Here is a 20,516-nt window from a genome sequence, read left to right as displayed (position 1 = left end):
GTTGGGGTGGATGATGGCACGTCAGTGTTGGTGGGAGGAATCTATCTATAGTGGTTGAGGGTGGAAAGAGAGCCAGGGCCGAAAAGAAGATCATTATTGTGTAAGAAGGAGAAAAGGAAAGAGATGGCAACATTAGCTGCATAGTGGAATTAAGTAATTCATAAAAGAAGAAATTAGAGAAAGCACAAGCTTTCGAAAAGAAGCAAAAGACAACTAGAGGCAAGGGCGGGCCATCACTTACAAGGAGGGAGTTTGAGCCTGGATACATCCAACAACCAGGGTGTTTGCTTTGTGCAACTGATTAGGGAATGTCAAAAAGGGAGTAGATTCAAGTGACCGTTGTTGCCTATGACTTGGTTGCATCCAGATGTCCGAGAAAGAGGGGATTGATGGGGTGTGCCATAGAGGAGGCTTCCCTCATGCATGCTAGCATGGAGACCTCTTCTAGTCTTCTAGCACATGAGCCCTTGGACAAGAGATTAGTGTACCATGGCCCAACAGAGAAGCAATGCCATCTAGCAGTACCAAGGATGATGTAGGGCTAATGCGGTCATTCTGAGGTGCTGGCATTCTCCATCAAAACACGAGGACATCGCAGTATAGATTTATATTCTAAGGGGCGGCTATCAAGATCAGCCTATAAAAGTGGTGCCCAACAACTTGCAGAGAGGGACAGAGAGAGAACCGTATAAGAAGCTATGCTGCTAGCATGATATGATGATGTTTCTAAAGGCTATCATCCTATCCATTTGTGGTGTGCTAAAAGAGAATAAAGAGGATTGCCGCTTGGATGTTCTACTTGCTTACAATTGCCATTTAGCCTATGGTGGCTATAGAGCAAAAGGATTGTTGAATAGGATGCCTTTGATATTATCAAAAAATGATGATGTCCATCATATTCTTCTTTTGCTTCTCAATTTCCTTTGTCTCGATCATCCCCTAAGAAAAATATTGAATTTCCATCCAACCATCTAATACACCTTCAGTAATTTCAAATAATCATGCCAACTTATAATGATTACATTGAGTTTTCACTCAAATCCAAAAAATTTGAGTGTATCTCGATTTTCAATGCATGAAAGAAAGTCTCTTAGTTTGTTGTCATTTTTTGAATTTTTGGTACTTGAGAGCTTCATTGTCTTGGTTGGGACTTATGATTTTCTTTTAGATTGGAGCTATATTTTGTCAATAGCTATTAGACATCTTGAGTCAAGTGTGCTTTCTTGCCAATATTCTTACACATCACTAGGATTATGGATTCACAAGCACTTCACATTACACTTATTGGATACACTGTACTCAAGGGTCATCTCTTGATTTTCTTCAATTATGTCTATGACATGGGTTGGATTAATGCACTTATTGCAACATCATGCGCACTAGCACAACATGATGCCCACTACAACTATATGCAATAAAATTTAGATGTATGTGCACTTGAGACGCCACACTTTATTGTGTCTGCATTGTTCCTTGCATGCACTAAAAATCAGAATATCCATCACTCAATTAGGAACCTGAGGTTGAAAGAGAAAGTTGGTCGGGTGAGTTTGAGGGTTGTGAAGGACTCCTCGAGCTGTGAGATCAACTCACTACCTTGGTCAACATCTTGAGGACCATTATTTTCTCAAGGGTTTGTGAGATGGGCTTTCTACCTTGGTCATGTTGGGGCGGATAATGGCACGTCAGTGTTGGTGGGAAGAATCTATCTATAGTGGTCGAGTGTGGAAAGAGAGTCGGGGCTGAAAAGAAGATCATTATTATGTAAGAAGGAGAAAAGGAAAGAGATAGCAACCTTAGCTGCATAGTGGAAGTAAGTAATTCATAAAAGAAGAAATTAGTGAAAGCACAAGCTTTCGAAAAGAAGCAAAAGACAACTAGAGGCAAGGGTGGGCCATCACTTACAAGGAGGGAGCTTAAGCCTGGATACATCCAACAACCAGGGTGGTTGCTTTGTGAAACTGATTAGGGAATGCCAAAAAGGGAGTAGATTCAAGTGACCGTTGTCGCCTATGACTTGGTTGCATCCAGACATCCGAGAGAGAGGGGATCGATGGGGTGTGCCATAGAAGAGGCTTCCCTCATGCATTCTAGCATGGAGACCTCTTCTAGTCTTCTAGCACATGAGCCCTTGGACAAGAGATTAGTGTACCATGGCCCAACAGAGCAACAACAGCATCTATCAGTATCAAGAATGATGTTGGGGTAATGCAATAGTTCTGAGGCACTAGCCATCTCCATCAAAACGCAAAGACATCGCACTATAGATTTACCTTCTAAGAGGCGGCTATCAAGATCGGCCTATAAAAGTGGTGCCCACCAACTTGCAAAGAGGAAGAGAGAGGAAGCCATATAAGAAGCTATGATGCTAGCATGATATGATGATGTTTCTTAAGGCTATCATCCTATCCATTTGTGGTGTGCTAAAAGAGAATAAAGAGGATTGCCGCTTGGATGTTCTACTTGCTTACAATTGCCAATTTAGCCTATGGTGGCTATAGAGCAAAAGGATTGCTGAATAGGATTCTAGCTTAGAGTAGGGGTTTGAGAAAGCCACTTTAGAATAGGACGGTAACCTAGAGAGTTGTTCGAGAAGGACATGCTTTTGTACCCTTGAAAATTTCACAATTCTAGTTTGATGGAATACAAGTACAACATTTTATAAAATGCCTATATGTGATATTGGGAGTTTGGATGATAGTGCTAGGTACTTGAAGTGCTTAGGATGATGGTAAAATAAATGCTCTTCACATGCCAAGTATGCATGGATGAATCAAAAGATGATCTGGAACGTTACATTTTGTGATAGGCTTATCGGGAAAATGCAACTTTAGGCAAGGCACATTCTTGACAATCTTCAAAGTGGGCAGGTGCAAAAAGAGAGAGAGAGAGAGAGAGATAGAGAGAGGGATGGGATAGTCTTCTTCTAATTTCATCAACTACTCTAATTGGTGTTGAATTGATTTTTCAAGAGTTACCTTCTGCTCCACTACAATTCTGAGACTATGCACAACAAATTCCATAGGTACAATTGCCTCGCATCCATGAGCTAGTGTGATATTGGGAATTTGAATGATAGTGCTAAGGCATGTTCCCTTGGGTTGGGTCTCTCCGTTAAAAAATGTCAGAGCTTACCCTAATTGATGACATGATTTATGCTTCATACATTGAAAATGTTAAAGGTTGTGCTAATTGATGACATGGTTTATGATTCATCCATGAAAGACAAAGGTGAGCTCGAGAATGCCTACCTGTGGCTTAGTGTGACATCTTGAGAAGAACTTTGAGAAGATGAGAAACTCAAAAGAGCATTAACACTATGTAAAGATATGGAGCAAATGTGGACTTGACACTAGATACTTGACAAAGCTTAGAGAATTATATACTGGATGTTTTCTTCTAGTATCTTAGGACTTTGAGTTTTGGAGGGTGGATGGAAACATGAGAGATAGAATGCTTAGGTAGTCTTGGCTATGTTGAGTGAACAAAACTTGCCTATGATTAGGATTGTACTGATGCATCAATTTGAGAGCAAGAAAAGAAAGGAAACTCCACGAAATTGAGAGGTATTGCAATCTTTTTTTAGTAGTGCATTTGAAAGTGCATGTTTCTGACTTCTAATTGTTCTCCTTGAGGACTAAAAGATCATAAAGGAGAACCTTGAGAGAGAGATATTCATGAAATGTGAGGTTGCACACCAATCATGTTTATGAAATAGTATTTACAAATATGTATTGATCATATTATGATCTACCAATACATCATCTCATGGATCCTTTCCTCAAGTATTTCAAGATCTATATTCTCATATCTTGGTGGATTCTCATGTACATGTCAAACAACATAATGTGGTGGCTCTTGGGGATAACCAAAACATCCCGTACCAAAATAAGGCCTTCACTCTCTCAGGTGGTACTATATGTAGCACTTTTCGATATAACCACAAGGTTGTAGGTATAGGCTCATCCCCAATGTCTAGTAACCATTCAACAAAGGCATTGAACAAAAGGTAAATCTTAACTATCCTTAATTGTCTAGCCCATCGAATCCTCCATAGCTTGTAATGAACAAGGATGTTGTGCCCACAATATATCTCCATATGTGACCTATTCCTTGGCCAGAAATCTTTCATGTACCATGAGTTAGGATAAGGTTGCAATACAATTGGAGGAATAAAGATCATCTCCATTATCTCAAATATAGCCTCGCGGTATGATGGAACCTAGAACGGGCCGGCACTGGCCTCAAACATCTTGCATTTGTATTACGTCGTTTGTAGTCCACTCTTCTCTCACCCACTACTCCTCAAAGGGAGTCCCTTACACATTGCCTAATGGCACGAAGCACAAACATAGGGGGTCCTCCAACGGCTGAGTGCCGCCACCCCGCTGCGACTCTCCTACACCTTGGGGATTGGCCCCTCGGTGCGTCGCTCAACATATAAACATTTTGCACAAAATCCACTCAAGGTACCATTTAATCGTATACAGGAATGTACTATCGTCCTTACCTCTCTTTCCCCTAGACCCCACGACTAGCCTATGGCTTAGGGTGTCCTGTCTCTCACTCAATGTGGGTCAAGGTCCTAATGAAAGCAATTGCTGTGCATCCAGGATTTCTGATACCTTTAAATATTTCCATGGTTTATGCATATTGTGGATGCTAAGTGCTCAAACAATTATGAAATCAATATTGTGCACATATGGAAAACATCCTTTCAATGATTTTCAACTACCGTTCTTATGCGGCGTTGCACGAACCTAGCACCGAGGAAACCCTCGTGCTACTAGGCTCTCATTCTATAATTATTCACCGACCTATATGGCATGCTAACAAATACCAGCAATCTTTTCATCATTACTCCGCATTTAGACACATTTTAACCACTCTACCCTCCCATCGATCAAATGTTGCATTGTTGTATAGATTTATAAGGCATTTTGCCATCATTTTATGTGTAAAAAGCGGAAAAAGACACACTAGAACAAGAAGGTGGGGCTAAACTGAGGCAAATCCTCATGCTTCAGTCCCCACAAACATTCACAAACATTGTTCTTAATTTTCATTAATTTTTCGCACCCAAAATGCATTTTTTCCCTATTTTTGTGGTTTTTCTCTATTTTCCTTGTATTTTTTCTTATTTTTTGCATTATTTTATTACTAAAAATTCAAAATAGGTTATGGGCTGTGGCCCTTAGTTCCTTCTTGCAACAAAAATGAAAATTTAGTTGGTGTTCCTATTTATTCTTCCATTTTTATGCCCAAAAACATCATTTTCCCTTGATTTTCCATATTTTACGTGTTTTAGTGTATTATTTTGAGCCACAAGATGCACGTTTTTCTGATTTTCTGATTATGATCAACAAGTACTCATGGAAAACAGCAACATAAACAATTTTTAGCCCACATGAATAACATTTTATCAATCAAAAGCCATGAAATCTCAAATTTCCTTTGAAAAATTTGAATTACCGCTTATTTGCGTGTTTCGGGTTTCATGTCCATGGCTGCAAATCTGAAAATCAGCAGCACTTCATGCTCATGACGATCACACGTCACCATTTCCAACCCGTGGAGCAATCCGATCGATGCCGGACAAGCCTCCACCATTCTTTCTTCTTCCTTTCTCTTCCCACATGAACCTGCCTTTAGAGGAGAGAGAGGGAGGAGAGAGAAAGACTGATTTTCTCTCTCCCTCTACAGGCTGCCATTTCTCGCGTGGACCGGAGTGATACGGAGTGCGGAGTGAGAGTAGTTGCCTGCTGTAGTTGCTTCCATGGCTTGCTTTCAAGCCCTCATCACGATTTGGGGGGGGGCGCCGTTTTTTTTAGGCGCTGCAGCCTGCCGCCCCCCCTCAATCTCGTTTTTTTGAGGGAAGGGGGGTGCCCCTTCCTAAAGGCACCCCTTCACTTCTCTTTTTTGGGCACCTCCCAATTTTTGACCTTTTGGCCCTTTTCCCGTCTCTCTCGCATACAGTGTCCGAATCGCCATCTGAAAATTTCTGTGAGCTCGTCTCGGCATCCGACACTGAGTGATGGCTCCATTGACTGCCACAGGCGCATGGAAAAATTACTAAAAATTTGCAAGTGTTTCCCGGGCATCCTTAGAGCACTTTGACGCTTAAAATCGTCCTAGGTCGAGCCGCCGCCTTTGACATTGGATATTTTTCCCTTGATATTCATAATTTTTAGCTATTTTTAAGCAATTCCCGGCACCAAAATTCCGCTCTCATTAGTGACCACGGGATAGGGCGACTCAGCCCGTCGAATCCACGAACATATCCGCACATAAACAACCAAAGAAGTATCAAGCTAATACAAAACAAATATATAATAAAACTCAGCACAATGCTCCCCCTACCCCTGGACAGAACCAAGGCATGGCATCCACAAGGAGTAGGCCTAGTATCGTCTAATAGAAGATCCGAAGCGAGTCACTACCCAACTGCTCCAACACAACCGAACTAAAAAACCCATCAAAGAGGTTGCCCTAAGTGGTAGTCTGAACTACTTACCAACTAAAGACAACACAACTAGGAGCTCCTACAAGGCGAGGACTCCTATAGCCTGATCAAGGAGTATTTTCTTTCAATACATTTCTTCTTTTAGGGTTTTTATTTTAGTAACATACTTGGGTATGTAAAAAGGAGGGAGTTGAGCGTAGTGACCCAAGGAGAACAGGGCATCGGTCTCAGGACCTGTCTCGGTACCCAAGAACCTACCAAGCCCTCGCAAGGCGACACTTAATCCTTTTCTAACGCTCACTTTTATTTTCGCTCCAACCTTCCTTATTTTGTCTTTTTTTTTTCCAGCAAGAAGCCACCCCTAGGAAGATAAGGTATCGGCCCCGGGTCTGACTCGTCCCCAGGAACCTACCAGGCCTTCGCAAGGCGATGATCAACTGCCTATACATTTTCATTCCTTTTCTTTTCTTTGCTAGGGGTTAGAACCCCTTTTTACACACCTTCGTATTTAGATTCATCTTGTAGGATGTTCAGGGTTTCTTGGCATCATTATTATTGTCTTCTGTTCTCTAACTGCCTCACTACTAACAAGAACTCCTAGAACGGCTGCCTAGCAGGCTAGCAGAACAGGGCCACTAGGACTTCCGTCTAAAGCAGGTCTTTCAATGCCTGACAATGTCTTTACAGGAGGCAATGACTACTCCGACCTCCCTCAAACATACTTAGCCTAAACCTGGGACTTCATGCCTTAGTTGCCGGTCCCCAACAAAATATATCCCCTCGACAAGTACAAATACACATATAACAGGAAAGAAAGGTACTCGTAAAGGAGAGGTATCACCTGGATTGGCCACAAGAAGCTTCCATCGCAACAAAGGCTCCTCCAGGCTTCACCAAATTCCACGAATCACGAAACTTGTCCAGCATAACACTTAAAACAAAAACCTGATTAAACGCACCCGCACTAGACGGGGAAATGGCCCTCTTGGCCTAATGAAATCAAATACTTCACTACAAAACTGAATCGGCCCTCTTGGCCTAATGAAATCAAATACTTCACTACAAAACTGAATCGGCCCTGTTGGCCTAATGAAATCAAACATAACTACGCATAGCATCCTCCTGGAAACAACTATGATAGACATCAAAGCATACCATTCCCAGGGGAACAGAGGCTCGTAGCCCTAAACTAGGTGCATTAAATTATGACCCATCCCTCCTGCGTATATCGCAAGAGGTGTTCGCATCACATGTCGTCTAATCAGTCTGTGGGTCCAAGATAATAAAGACAGATGAGTCTCGCCTACCCTCTACATCACCCAAATCAACCATCGTCTACCAAAGAGGGCATGTTCAGAAAGCATACCCCACAAACGACCAAATCCTGTCTCACCATCAATAGATATATCGGGACAAGGGCCATAATTAAAGAAGAGGTCTTCTTCATACGCAAAATTAGCCAATGAATCGGCAAACTGATTCCAATTTCGTGGAATCAGCTGAAAAGACACTCTATCAAATTCGTCTAGCAGGGCTATGGCAGTATGATGGTACATGCAAAGGATGGGGTTTCGTACCATGTACGTCCTATTGAGTTGATTTAAAACCAACTAAGAGTCCCCTTTCACCAGTAAAACTGGCGGATACCACCCTTCTTTGCAATATTCAAACTCATAATCAGGGCTTTGTATTCTGCCATATTATTGGTAAAATTCACCCCGAGATAAGCAGCTAACTTCATGACATTGCATCGTCGGGAGTCTCGGATGACAACTCCTACACTTCCTTTTTTGCATGCACCCCTGGATGCCCCATCAAAGTACAAGGTGTACGTCCATAAAGGATTTACATATCCCGCCATCCTGAACTCTACTCGTAATTATGGTAATCGAAATTCAGCATATTCAACGGGTGGACTGTAGGCTCCATCCCTCCATCCTCATTGAATTCAATAGGGATGCTCGTCAAAATTTGTAGGCAGTGATGGCAGAAGACCTTGATCTCACAAATAAATTTCCCGCCTTCATGCTCAGTCACCTTATATCCTTTGCTCCACCAAATGAGCTTTCCCTAATGTTACCTCTGTTCTAAATATGGGTGTTCTAAATAAGGGATCAGACGGCCCATCAACCTCTATCACGATCTCCTTGCAGATGTTTGAACGATCTCGCCTAGACCTTCAAGGCAGTCATAGTATTAGTGCACTTCTTGGTGCAATAAGCTCTACAGCTTAGCTCATCTAAATGTGCCAGTGTCGTCAAGCACTCAAAAAGTGCATCTTCATCACTCAAAGAATGATTGATGGCAAACCGAATAGTCGGCAGCTCAATCTCTAAAGGCAAGACACACTCCTCCCCATATACTAACTTGAACGGGGTATGGCCAGTGGCTCGTTTGAAGGTCGTATTATAGGCCCACACTGCCACGTATAACTTTTTATCCCAATCCCGTTTCTTTTCCGACACAATTTTGGACAGAATGCCCACAAGCTGCTTGTTGGTGCTTTCAACTTGCCCATTGGCTTGCGGGTTATATGGGGTTGTCTTGTTATGCTTGATTTGCCAAGTCTCTATCAAGCTTTTGATCACCTTATTCAAAAAATGGGCTCCGCGATCCGACACTAAATCTTTCGGCGGACCAAAATGGCATATTATCTACTCTAAAAGGAAACTAGCAGTTTCTTTAGCATCATCTTTCCTTGTTGCACGTGCTTCTGACCACTTTGTGAAGTAGTCAATTGCTACAATGATATACCTCTTTTGTGCAGTCGACGACAGAGTAATATTACCCACAAAGTCTATTTCCCACTTTTCAAATGGAAGTATCACCATAATAGGGGTGAGTGGTCGTTTCCTATTCTCTCGACTATCATGTCGTTGACAAATATCACATCTCTTAACATACGCAAACGCATCCTGGAAGATGGCAGGCCACCAATAACCTGCTCTTAAAGCCTTTTGTGCTATAAGCCGTCCAGCAAAATGGCCTTCGCAAGCAGAATCATGGCACTCTTCCAAAATGAATGGCACCTCGTCAGGCATCACACATCGGCAATAGATGTCATCAACCCCTTGCCAATATAATGTACCTGCGATCAAGGCAAACTTTAACGCTTGCTGCTTAATTTTTCTTCTCTCAGCTTTAGATAATTCGGATCCCGCCTCTCCCGTCGATAAATAATGTGTTATTGCAGCGTACCAGGAGGGAATAGATGCCGTATCTATTTTAAATAACAACTCCATGTTACTACCTTCAGCCAAAGATTCTTTCGGCTCCCCAAAGTCCACAAGACATTCCACGATGCCTTGCAACCTTGGTGGCTTACTACGGATTTCATAATCAAATTCCTGCAAAGTGATTAACCACTTCGCTAGACAATCAAGCGGCTGTAGCTTATTCATCAATAATCGAAGTCCCTCCGCCTTCGTATAAAGCACGACTTTCTCATAGAGAATATAATGCCTGAATTTCTTGGTCCCAAAGACCATCGCTAGACACAACTTCTCCATGTAGATATAATTGATTTCGGATACCCCCAGCTTTCGGCTAGCAAAAGCAATCGGGTGGTACCACTTCTCTTCCCAAATTTGGGCTAAACAGCACAGCTGATACTATACATGGTGGCTGTTGAGAATATATAGAACACCTCACCTCTTTTAGGTGCTTTTAAAACGGGAGCTCATGCTAGCTCTTGTTTCACATCCTCGAATGCTACCTTACAAGGGTCACCCCATTCAAACAAACAGCTAAAGGACAATAAATTTGTAAGCGGCAACGTTCTTTTTGCCAAGGCGTTGATGAATCTATGGTAATAACCAACCGGAGACAGAAAGCTATGAACTTCTTTCGGAGTGCGTGGTGGACCCATGGCAACTATAACTTTGACCTTATCGAGGTCTGTCGCAATTCCTACCGAACTGACCACATGACCCAACAATAGCCCATAAGGTACTCCAAAAACACACTTCCGTGGGTTTAGGGCGATACAAAACTGTCTACAGCGCTCAAAGCATTTTCTTAAAATGATCAACTGCCTTCTTCTCACAGTGGCAGCCCCTAAGTCATCAATAAACACCTTCAACTCTTCAGGGGATATGTCATCGAATGTATTATCTGTTGTTCGTTGCCACGAACCAAGCGCATTGCATAAACCAAAGGCCATCACATGGTACGCAAAAGTACCAAATACAGTAATAAAAGTTGTTTTCAACTTGTCCTCTTCTGCAATTGCCATCTGGTTATATCCTGCAAAGCAATCCATAAACGAATATATCTCCCTACCTGCTAATTGATCCAAAATCTGGTCAATAAATGGCAATGGGTAGTAGTCCTTAACTATCTGCTTATTCAGCTCCCTAAAGTCTACACATAATCGGATTTGATTATTTTTCTTCTTTCTGATCACAACCGGCGAACACCATTCCGTGTGTTGCACAGGAAAAATCAACCCTGCTTTCCGAAGCTTCTGTAACTCTTCAAACAGCCCGTCCCTCAATTCGAAAGGCATACGCCTTACTTTCTGTCGTACAGGACGACTGCCCTCTTTCAACGAAATTGTATGAACAGCAAGCCTAGGAGGAATGCCTCTCAGCTCATCATAACTCCAGGCAAAGATATCGCGGAATTCCTGAATCAAGGCCACATAGTCCTCCCTTTCTGCTATGCTGAGCATAGAACCTAATTTGATTGGCTGCGAATCATCAGGCATACCAAGGTCTAGCTCGATAACATCTGCATCTCTCATACGATCTTGGCCCTCTATCGGCTCGTTCAAAGTGATCTGATAGATGTCTTCCGTGGTGGATCCCTCTTTGGACTCATCACTCGATGATGTCTCACTAGCAGATAAATCTTCTAATATCTCCAATTCTGTAGAAGATAGAGGAGCTCTCTCACTCCGCGGAGACTCAAGATAAGCATCAACCACCACACGCTGGGCATCTCTGCCGAATATTAGTCGATCGGCGGGTATATCTACTTGGCAGTCCGCCTGCAAGATCCAAGGTCGTCCGAGTAATACTTGGTAACTTGGACAGCTTGCAAAACGAATCACCCTAAAGTCCAACATGCATTCTACATTTGCAACAGTGACATGGACCTTAGTAATGCAGCTTTCCGGCTACCTCAAACTATCATCTGCCATTCTGAGAATTGTGGAGGTATCTTTCTAGATCGCAAGACCCAACCTTTCCATCAGTTCAGAACTCATAATGTTAACAGATGATCCCGTGTCGACAATGGCATAATCTACTAATATCCCATCGACATAGGCTGCAACCCTTGGGCAATGCTTCTCAGCATGCTCGAACCAATCATCACCAACTCGCACAATACCCAAAGGTTCTACGATATACCCGGTACGTAGGATCTTTCTAAATTCCTTGCGTACTTCTGGGGAAAGCTTAATAAGCTGCAGAAGATTCACATCCGGCTTGACTTTACAAAGAGAGCTCGCCAAATCGAATTCATGATAGTTCAATAGAGTTCGCTTTTCATGCCAAACCATCCGCTCTTTAGGTCGCTGAACCGGCTTTATTGCCTCTTTTTTAACTTTCACCTTCTTCTTTGGTGGTTCCTTATCGGCTTTACTCTCCACGGGCTTCAAAGGTCCCCCTTCCATGGCAAGATCCAAAACTTGCGTTCCTTTGTCGCCTTGTTTAGGGTTTCCGTCGACAGGCTGATCCTTGTCGGCTTCTCTACCCTTTTGACCTCTTGTAAGAACAGCTCGCAGATTAGAGGTTTCAGCATCATTAACGCATACAGCCTCAATCAAACTAACCCCACTACCGCTGGGTAGCTCCTCCACTGTAGTCTTTGGTCGTTGAAGTATTTGTTTAGGCCCGTCTTCTCGCTGGGAATCATTTCCTTGGGCACGATGATTAACAGGCCCTGGCTGCCGACTACCGCGCTGGAGGGAACTGATCTTACTCCAGCAAGTAGCTGCTAAATGGCCGAATTTTCCACAGATATTGCACTTAACATTTGGGCAATTTCTTGGATAGTGTTGCCCACCATACCATTTGCAACTAAACCTCGAAGGTGCACCCTCATCTGGGTATCTACTTCCTATCAAATTTTGTTGTTTTTTAAGGAAGTTGACATCAACGGCTATTTGACGATACTGCTCCGTAATCATGTCGGTATAATGCTTCATCATGTCCTTAACCTCGCCAAGAACATTGGAAGCGCTCGACTCATAGCCTTGGTCATTACCATGTCCTTCCATTGGCCTAACAATTCGATTAGGCACTGGTTGTTGAGCCACATGCATGGTATTAGAATTGACCGCCTGGCCTCCACCATTTGGAGCCATTTGACTGCCCGTAGGCATTGACATGCTAGGGGGAGCTGGTAATAAAGGGACATTATGCATCATGTTCCCTCTCCCATTAGGGTTAGCCATCGCTATCCCTTGGCTACTACTGCCATTGGCCATCGCCACATTGTTTCCCAATACTAAACCCATATTCGAATTTCCTCGAGAAGCATAGGCTGCTTGTAGTCGGGATTCCACCTCTTGTGCTCGTGTAATGGCAGTATCTATATCCCCCAAGGGGACACTAAACTGCAATTGGATATTAAAGTCCAAACCATGTAGGAAATATTGCAATTGGGCAGCTGCGGGGATAGGAATAGAGGTGTCCAACTTACGGAAAACCTCTTTTATTTTCTTCACATAAGCACGAATATCCTCGTGTGGTTCTTGGCGGGTCACGTTGAGTACACGCAACCAATATTGCCCACCCCTTTCAAGGGCAAACTCCCTTCGAAAAGCTCCATAAAATGAATCAATATTCAATATGGTTCCGGCTTCTACACCATGATACCATATAGCGACTCTTCCTTTGAGAGTCATATTGAAAAACATCATTAAATGTCCTTCTTCTTGGATGCGACAGTTAAACATCAGCTTTTGAAACTCCCTAATGTGGAGTTCTGCATCTTCCTCAACTAGCCCATTAAAAATGGGTAGCGGGTAACCTAGAGCCAGCAAATCTGTCACTCTTGCTGGAATTGCAATAGGCTGTGCCATGACGAGGATTGGATTTGCACTAGGAATAAGGGACGGTGGGGTTACACCTCCCGCACTTGATATAGACTGGCTTATGGATGGAAGGGGAGCACTAGAGCTTCCACCTTCTTCTAACTTACTGCTTGTGGCCCCAAGACCACTAGATCCACTCCCTCGTAAGGGTTCAGCACCGCTACGCTTAGGGGAATATCTCCTAAAAATTTCAGCACATCGCCTAGCTCTTTCGTCTCTCTCTTGCTTTTGGATTTCTGCTAGACGATGCTTATCAATAAATAACGGATCAATCACAGTATCCTTTGGCACAAACTGCTAGTTGGTCCCTAGACAACCAAGATTCGAGGACCGCCACTTTTAAGTGGCTCCCGACAGATGCACCACTGATGGAACCTAGAACGGGCCGGCACTGCCTCGTGCACTAGCCGGACCTCTATCTCACGCGCTCAACAACCCCACGGCCTCGCGGCCAGGAGCGCTGATGACACATACATTGCCTTCCTAGACATCTTGCATTTGTATTACATCGTTTGTAGTCCACTCTTCTCTCACCCACTACTCCTCAAAGGGAGTCCCTTACACATTGCCTAATGGCATGAAGCACAGACATAGGGGGTCCTCCAACGGCTGAGTGCCGCCACCCCGCTGCGACTCTCCTACACCTTGGGGATTGGCCCCTCGGTGCGTCGCTCAACATATAAACATTTCGCACAAAATCCACTCAAGGTACCATTTAATCGTATACAGGAATGTACTATCGTCCTTACCTCTCTTTTCCCTAGACCCCACAACTAGCCTATGGCTTAGGGTGTCTTGTCTCTCACTCAACGTGGGTCAAGGTCCTAATGAAAGCAATTGCTGTGCATCCAGGATTTCTGATACCTTTAAATATTTCCATGGTTTATGCATATTGTGGATGCTAAGTGCTCAAACAATTATGAAATCAATATTGTGCACATATGGAAAACACCCTTTCAATGATTTTCAACTACCGTTCTTATGCGGCGTTGCACGAACCTAGCACCGAGGAAACCCTCGTGCTACTAGGCTCTCATTCTATAATTATTCACCGACCTATATGGCATGCTAACAAATACCAGCAATCTTTTCATCATTACTCCGCATTTAGACACATTTTAACCACTCTACCCTCCCATCGATCAAATGTTGCATTGTTGTATAGATTTATAAGGCATTTTGCCATCATTTTATGTGTAAAAAGCGGAAAAAGACACACTAGAACAAGAAGGTGGGGCTAAACTGAGGCAAATCCTCATGCTTCAGTCCCCACAAACATTCACAAACATTGTTCTTAATTTTCATTAATTTTTCGCACCCAAAATGCATTTTTTCTCTATTTTTGTGGTTTTTCTCTATTTTTCTTGTATTTTTCCTTATTTTTTGCATTATTTTATTACTAAAATTTCAAAATAGGTTATGGGCTGTGGCCCTTAGTTCCTTCTTGCAACAAAAATGAAAATTTAGTTGGTGTTCCTATTTATTCTTCCATTTTTATACCCAAAAACATCATTTTCCCTTGATTTTCCATATTTTACGTGTTTTAGTGTATTATTTTGAGCCACAAGATGCATGTTTTTCTAATTTTCTGATTATGATCAACAAGTACTCATGGGAATCAGCAACATAAACAATTTTTAGCCCACATGAACAACATTTTATCAATCAAAAGCCATGAAATCTCAAATTTCCTTTGAAAAAATTGAATTACCGCTTATTTGCGTGTTTCGGGTTTCATGTCCATGGCTGCAAATCTGAAAATCAGCAGCACTTCATGCTCATGATGATCACACGTCACCATTTCCAACCCGTGGAGCAATCCGATCGATGCCGGACAAGCCTCCACCATTCTTTCTTCTTCCTTTCTCTTCCCACATGAACCTGCCTTTAGAGGAGAGAGAGGGAGGAGAGAGAAAGACTGATTTTCTCTCTCCCTCTACAGGCTGCCATTTCTCGCGTGGACCGGAGCGATACGGAGCGCGGAGTGAGAGTAGTTGCCTGCTGTAGTTACTTCCATGGCTTGCTTTCAAGCCCTCATCACGATTTGTGGGGGGGGCGCCATTTTTTTTCGGCGCTGCAGCCTGCCGCCCCCCCTCAATCTCGTTTTTTTGAGGGAAGGGGGGTGCCCCTTCCTAAAGGCACCCCTTCACTTCTCTTTTTTGGGCACCTCTTTTGACCGGCCTTTTGGCCCTTTTCCCGTCTCTCTCGCATACGGTGTCCGAATCGCGATCTGAAAATTTCTGTGAGCTCGTCTCGGTATCCCGCACTGATTGATAGCTCCACTAACCGCCACAGGCGCATGGAAAAATTACTAAAAATCTGCAAGTGTTTCCCGGGCATCCTTAGAGCACTTTGACGCTTAAAATCGTCCGCCGCCTTTGACATTGGATATTTTTCCCTTGATATTCATAATTTTTAGCTATTTTTAAGCAATTCCCGGCACCAAAATTCCGCTCTCATGGTATGAGAATTTATTTGACCCTAAGGCTACTTGATACATGATGGGAGAAATATCCCGCAAATATATAGCTTCCTCATCGCTAATTTCCTGATGAGCACAATGTGTATGCTAGCGTTAGTGCAAGATAATCAACAACACTTCTCTTCAAACAAGTGTGGTTATCTTATTAATTCCTTTTATATGTTGACTACTTAACCTTACACTAAAAGCTCTTTTGAAACCTAGGCTCTGATACACGTGTGAGGTGCCTCCTCCAACAGCCCAGACGAGTCCTCTAAGTAGTCGATTGAAATTCATATCCATGCACATCACCATCTCATCTCCCCATCGGAAACCTTGAACTTAGTTGAACATGGGAATCTCAATTCTACTTCACAGGGGAGATTGAACAAAATGGTCTCCTCTTCTAGCACTTTTCCACCTTGATTTATGGGTGGCATTCGTGTGAATACAGAGAAGAAAATATGCAAGTGACTCAGGGTGACAGGTCTCTAACTATAGGCAAGGCATGCTTCCTAGATATGCCTGATGATTGATGTGCATTGAGTAAGTGTAGGAGGAATGAACAAAAGCAATAGGGGATTAGGGGGGCAGAGCTTACTAACCAAGCCCACCGGATGTACCTAACTTGAGAACACCTAGGTGTAGTGAAGTGATCGTGCATGCATTTTTAAAAAAAATATTTTTTTCTTCTTCTTCTTATTTTTTTGGTTTTTGAATGATACAATAGTGCCATACAATGAGGCTTTTAGCCTTACAAGAGATTTCAGATAGATGGTGAAGATTTGGAAGGCTAAGAAGGATTGCACATTGAGTAAGCATTTTTTGATCCTTAAGCATTGAATTGATGTTGTGAAGAACCTATTATTGATGAAAAGTTTAAAGTTTGAGGGATAATTGAATATCTTAGAAGTTGTTACACTTCATCATGCAATAATAGAGAGCTTCAGACAGCAGTTGAGGTTTACTTGATGAAATAAGCTCTTTGATGTTTAATTTCTTTTTGCATTCCCTTGGAGTTCATTGAGAATCCTACACATCCATATCTTCATTCTTTCTTGTGTCCATGAGATCTTCCAAAGCTTACTAACTTACTACTCCTTTGTTATTTCTACCTTAAGTATATCATTAGCCACCTCTTTGTCTACATTCACTTGATAAAAATTGATAGCATATACAATTGAGTTCAATGAGGATTTAAAACTTTTGAAAATGGTTGTTTATAATCACTTACCAATTCATGTTGTTAACATTCATCAACTTCTTGCTCCCACCGTGCATGAAAAATGTAACAATGCTTTCGAGCATTGCAGGGATACTAATAGTCTGGCATGCATGAATTGCTTTATGCTTTTTTGTATTTTTTCAAAAAATAAATATAGATTATATTGTGTATAAAATTGCAATGTACAAGTGTTGTGGATTATGGTATAGGGTTACTCTATCAATATATGAGCCATTGATAGAAGTCAGGATTGTATTGGAGTGCATTGTATGTGTCTAGAAGTTATGGAAATTGTGCAAATAGGATAGAAACGCTACAACTTCAAGTACCACACCTCCTTGATTTAATCTACTTGCAACATGGAGGTGTTCTATTGTTCGGATTTTGTTGAGAAAGGAAAGGTCATGACTCCTTGTAAAATGGCAAGTACTCACAGGGAAGTCCAAGCTACGTACATTGGATCAAGTTGGGATTTTCATATGGCTTATCTTTGCTTTTAAATGGTCATGAGCTGACTTCCAATCTCACCCTTGAGGCTCTGAAGGTGCACTATACTTGCTCGAATGAACTTTGACCCTCTAGTAATAATATTTCCTCAATGGTTTGGGAGCACAATGCATTATGAAATTTGGGAACCAAATAGTGTTTCTCAACTTTCTCATTGGGAATGAGCTTTCCAAGGTCATCGATGTGGTCACTATATTGCTTGCTGAGGATCAACATCATTGGACTGCCATTGCAAGTCCACCCCTTACTACCCCAAAGCCAATGGCCAAGTTGAAGTCACCAATCACATCCTTTGCTCGATCCTGACAAGAACGATTTGTATATGGTTCAAGAAAAAGTAATTAATCATGATCAACACTCCCCTATCAATGTATAGGTTTCTATGAGGGAACATATCATGGGGAGTGTAGCATCCCAAGAAGCCACTTCATTAATGCATTAATGTTGGAAAGTCATCATGCAAGTGAAAGTTGAGCTATGAAGGGTTGAATTAGAGATGAGATGGTTGACCTTCTAGATCTCTATGCTTTAAAAATGTGAGGTGATTAGATGAGGTCACCTAAACGAAGACATGGCTTTGGTCCCTTACATGCTACTTTGTTTATATGTTTGATGCATGAAAGATGACATCGCTTTTTCATGGAGAATAATTAGTTGCTCAAGGTTGGATTTGACCCAAGCATGACCGATAGTAGTCAAGAAGATGTGGAAATACTTTAATAAATTTGGCTCTAGATTGTGTGCTTTTGATTCTTGAAAAATATAATGATCAAATTCTAGATGACAATCACAATCAAGGGACTTACAAGCACCTCTTGGAGGATCAACATCATTGGACTGCCATTGCAAGTCCACCCCTTACTACCCCAAAGCCAATGGCCAAGTTGAAGTCACCAATCACATCCTTTGCTGCGTCTCTCCTATCGTGCATGAACGCGCATGTTTTTGGTATTAAGCGCCTTGGGATGCCCCCGTGGCCTCTGTGCCTCGCGTGTTGTCGTCCCCGCCCTGTCTAATCCCATCAATGCAATTGTTTTTTGCTCCCGCCCCGCACATGAGGGTGCGCTCACCTTTTAATGGATTTCGCAAAAAAAAAAAAAAAACCACACACACACACACAACAAAACAAAAAAAACAACAACAACAAAACACAAAAAAAACAACCAACAAAAACAAAAAACAACATACATTAAAAACAAAAGTTTTAAAAAAATCCAAAACCACAAAATTTTTTTAAAATAAAAACACCCATAAAAACAAAAATACAATAATTCAACCAAAAAAAACACACAAAACAAATAAAAACAAACCCAAAAAAAAGAAAAAAAAGAACAAAAACAAACAAAGAGAAAAAAACCAAGAAAAAAAAAAGACAAAAAGGAAGACAAAAAAAAATCGAAACAACCAAATAATAAAAACCAAAAAAAAAAAAACAAAAAAAGAAACAAACAAAAAACAATTTTTTAAAAAAAAGAAAAATCAAAAGAAGAAAAAGAAAAAAACCCAAAAAAAAAAACCCCAAAAAAACCAAAAAAGAGAAAACCAAAATAGAAAAAAAACAAACATACGAAAAAAAAAACACACAAAAGAACCAATAAAAGTAAAAAACAAAACAAAAACCCAAAACAAAACATGAAAAAACAACAACAAAAAAAACACAAAAGAAGACAAAAAAACAAACAAAACAAACCACTTACCTCACGGGGTCGCCCTCCCTCCTACGCTCTCCCTCCTTGCCCTCCCCTCATCTCCCTCTTCCTCACCTTGTGTCGGGCCCTCCTTCCTCCTGCGCCCTTCGTCCTCGTCCTCCCCTTGTCTCCCTCTTGCTCCCCTTCCGTCGGGCCCACCTTCCTGCACCCTCCCTCCCCCCGCCGAGCCCTCCTTTCTCCTACGCCCTCTCTCCTCGCCCTCTCCTCCTCTCCCTCTTCCTCCCCTTCTGCCGGGTCCTGCCAGCAGGCCTCTCCCTCCCATCGTCGCCGTCTCCCTCCCTCTGCACCGCCAGCCACAGGGTCCTCGCCCTCCACCACTAACGTTTTTTTTTTCATGTTTTGTTTTGGGTTTTTCTTTTGTTTTTGGTTTTTTTATTTTATTGGTTCTTTTGTGCTTTTTTTTCTCTATTTTGGTTTTGTCTTTTTTTGTTTTTTCTTTTTTTTGTTTATTTTTTGTTTTTTCTTTTTTCTTTTTTTGTTTGTTTCTTTTTGTTGTTTTGTTCTTTGTTTGTGTTTTTTTTTTTTGTTGCTTCGATTTTTTGTGTCTTTCCTTTTGTCTTTTTTTTCTTGGTTTTTTTCTCTTTATTTGTTTTTTTCTTTTTTTGTTGTTTTTTTGTTTTTGTTTTGTGTTTTTTTTTATTTGGTTGAATTATTGTATTTTTATGTGTGTGCGTGTTTTTTTTTGTGGTTTTGGTTTTTTTTTATTGTTTTTAATGTATGTTGTTTTTTGTTTTTGTGGGTTTTTTTGTTTTTTCTTTTTTAGTTGTTGTTTTTTGTTTTTGTTTTGTTTTGTTTTTTTTTTTTTTGTGTTTTTGTGAAATCCATTAAAAGGTGAGCGCACCACCGTTCTACACACATGCGGGGGACGGGAGTAAAATAATTTTATATCAATGGGATCAGACGGGGCTAAGACAGTGACACCCGAGGCACAAAGGCCACATGGGCATCCCAAGGCGCTTAAAACCAAAAACATGCACGTTCACGCACGACACGAGAGACGTGGCTATACGTCAAGAGGAAGAAAAAATAATAAAACCCAAACCATACACCGGATCGAAAGACCATAAAAAGGGAAAATGTGTGGGGAGATGAGGAAAAGATGACAA

Source organism: Lygodium microphyllum, chromosome 30 (assembly GCF_053477565.2).
Source record: "Lygodium microphyllum isolate KBCC chromosome 30, Lygodium_microphyllum_v1.1.10, whole genome shotgun sequence".
In the NCBI taxonomy this organism is placed as follows: Eukaryota; Viridiplantae; Streptophyta; class Polypodiopsida; order Schizaeales; family Lygodiaceae; genus Lygodium; species Lygodium microphyllum.
This window is presented reverse-complemented; position numbering follows the sequence as displayed.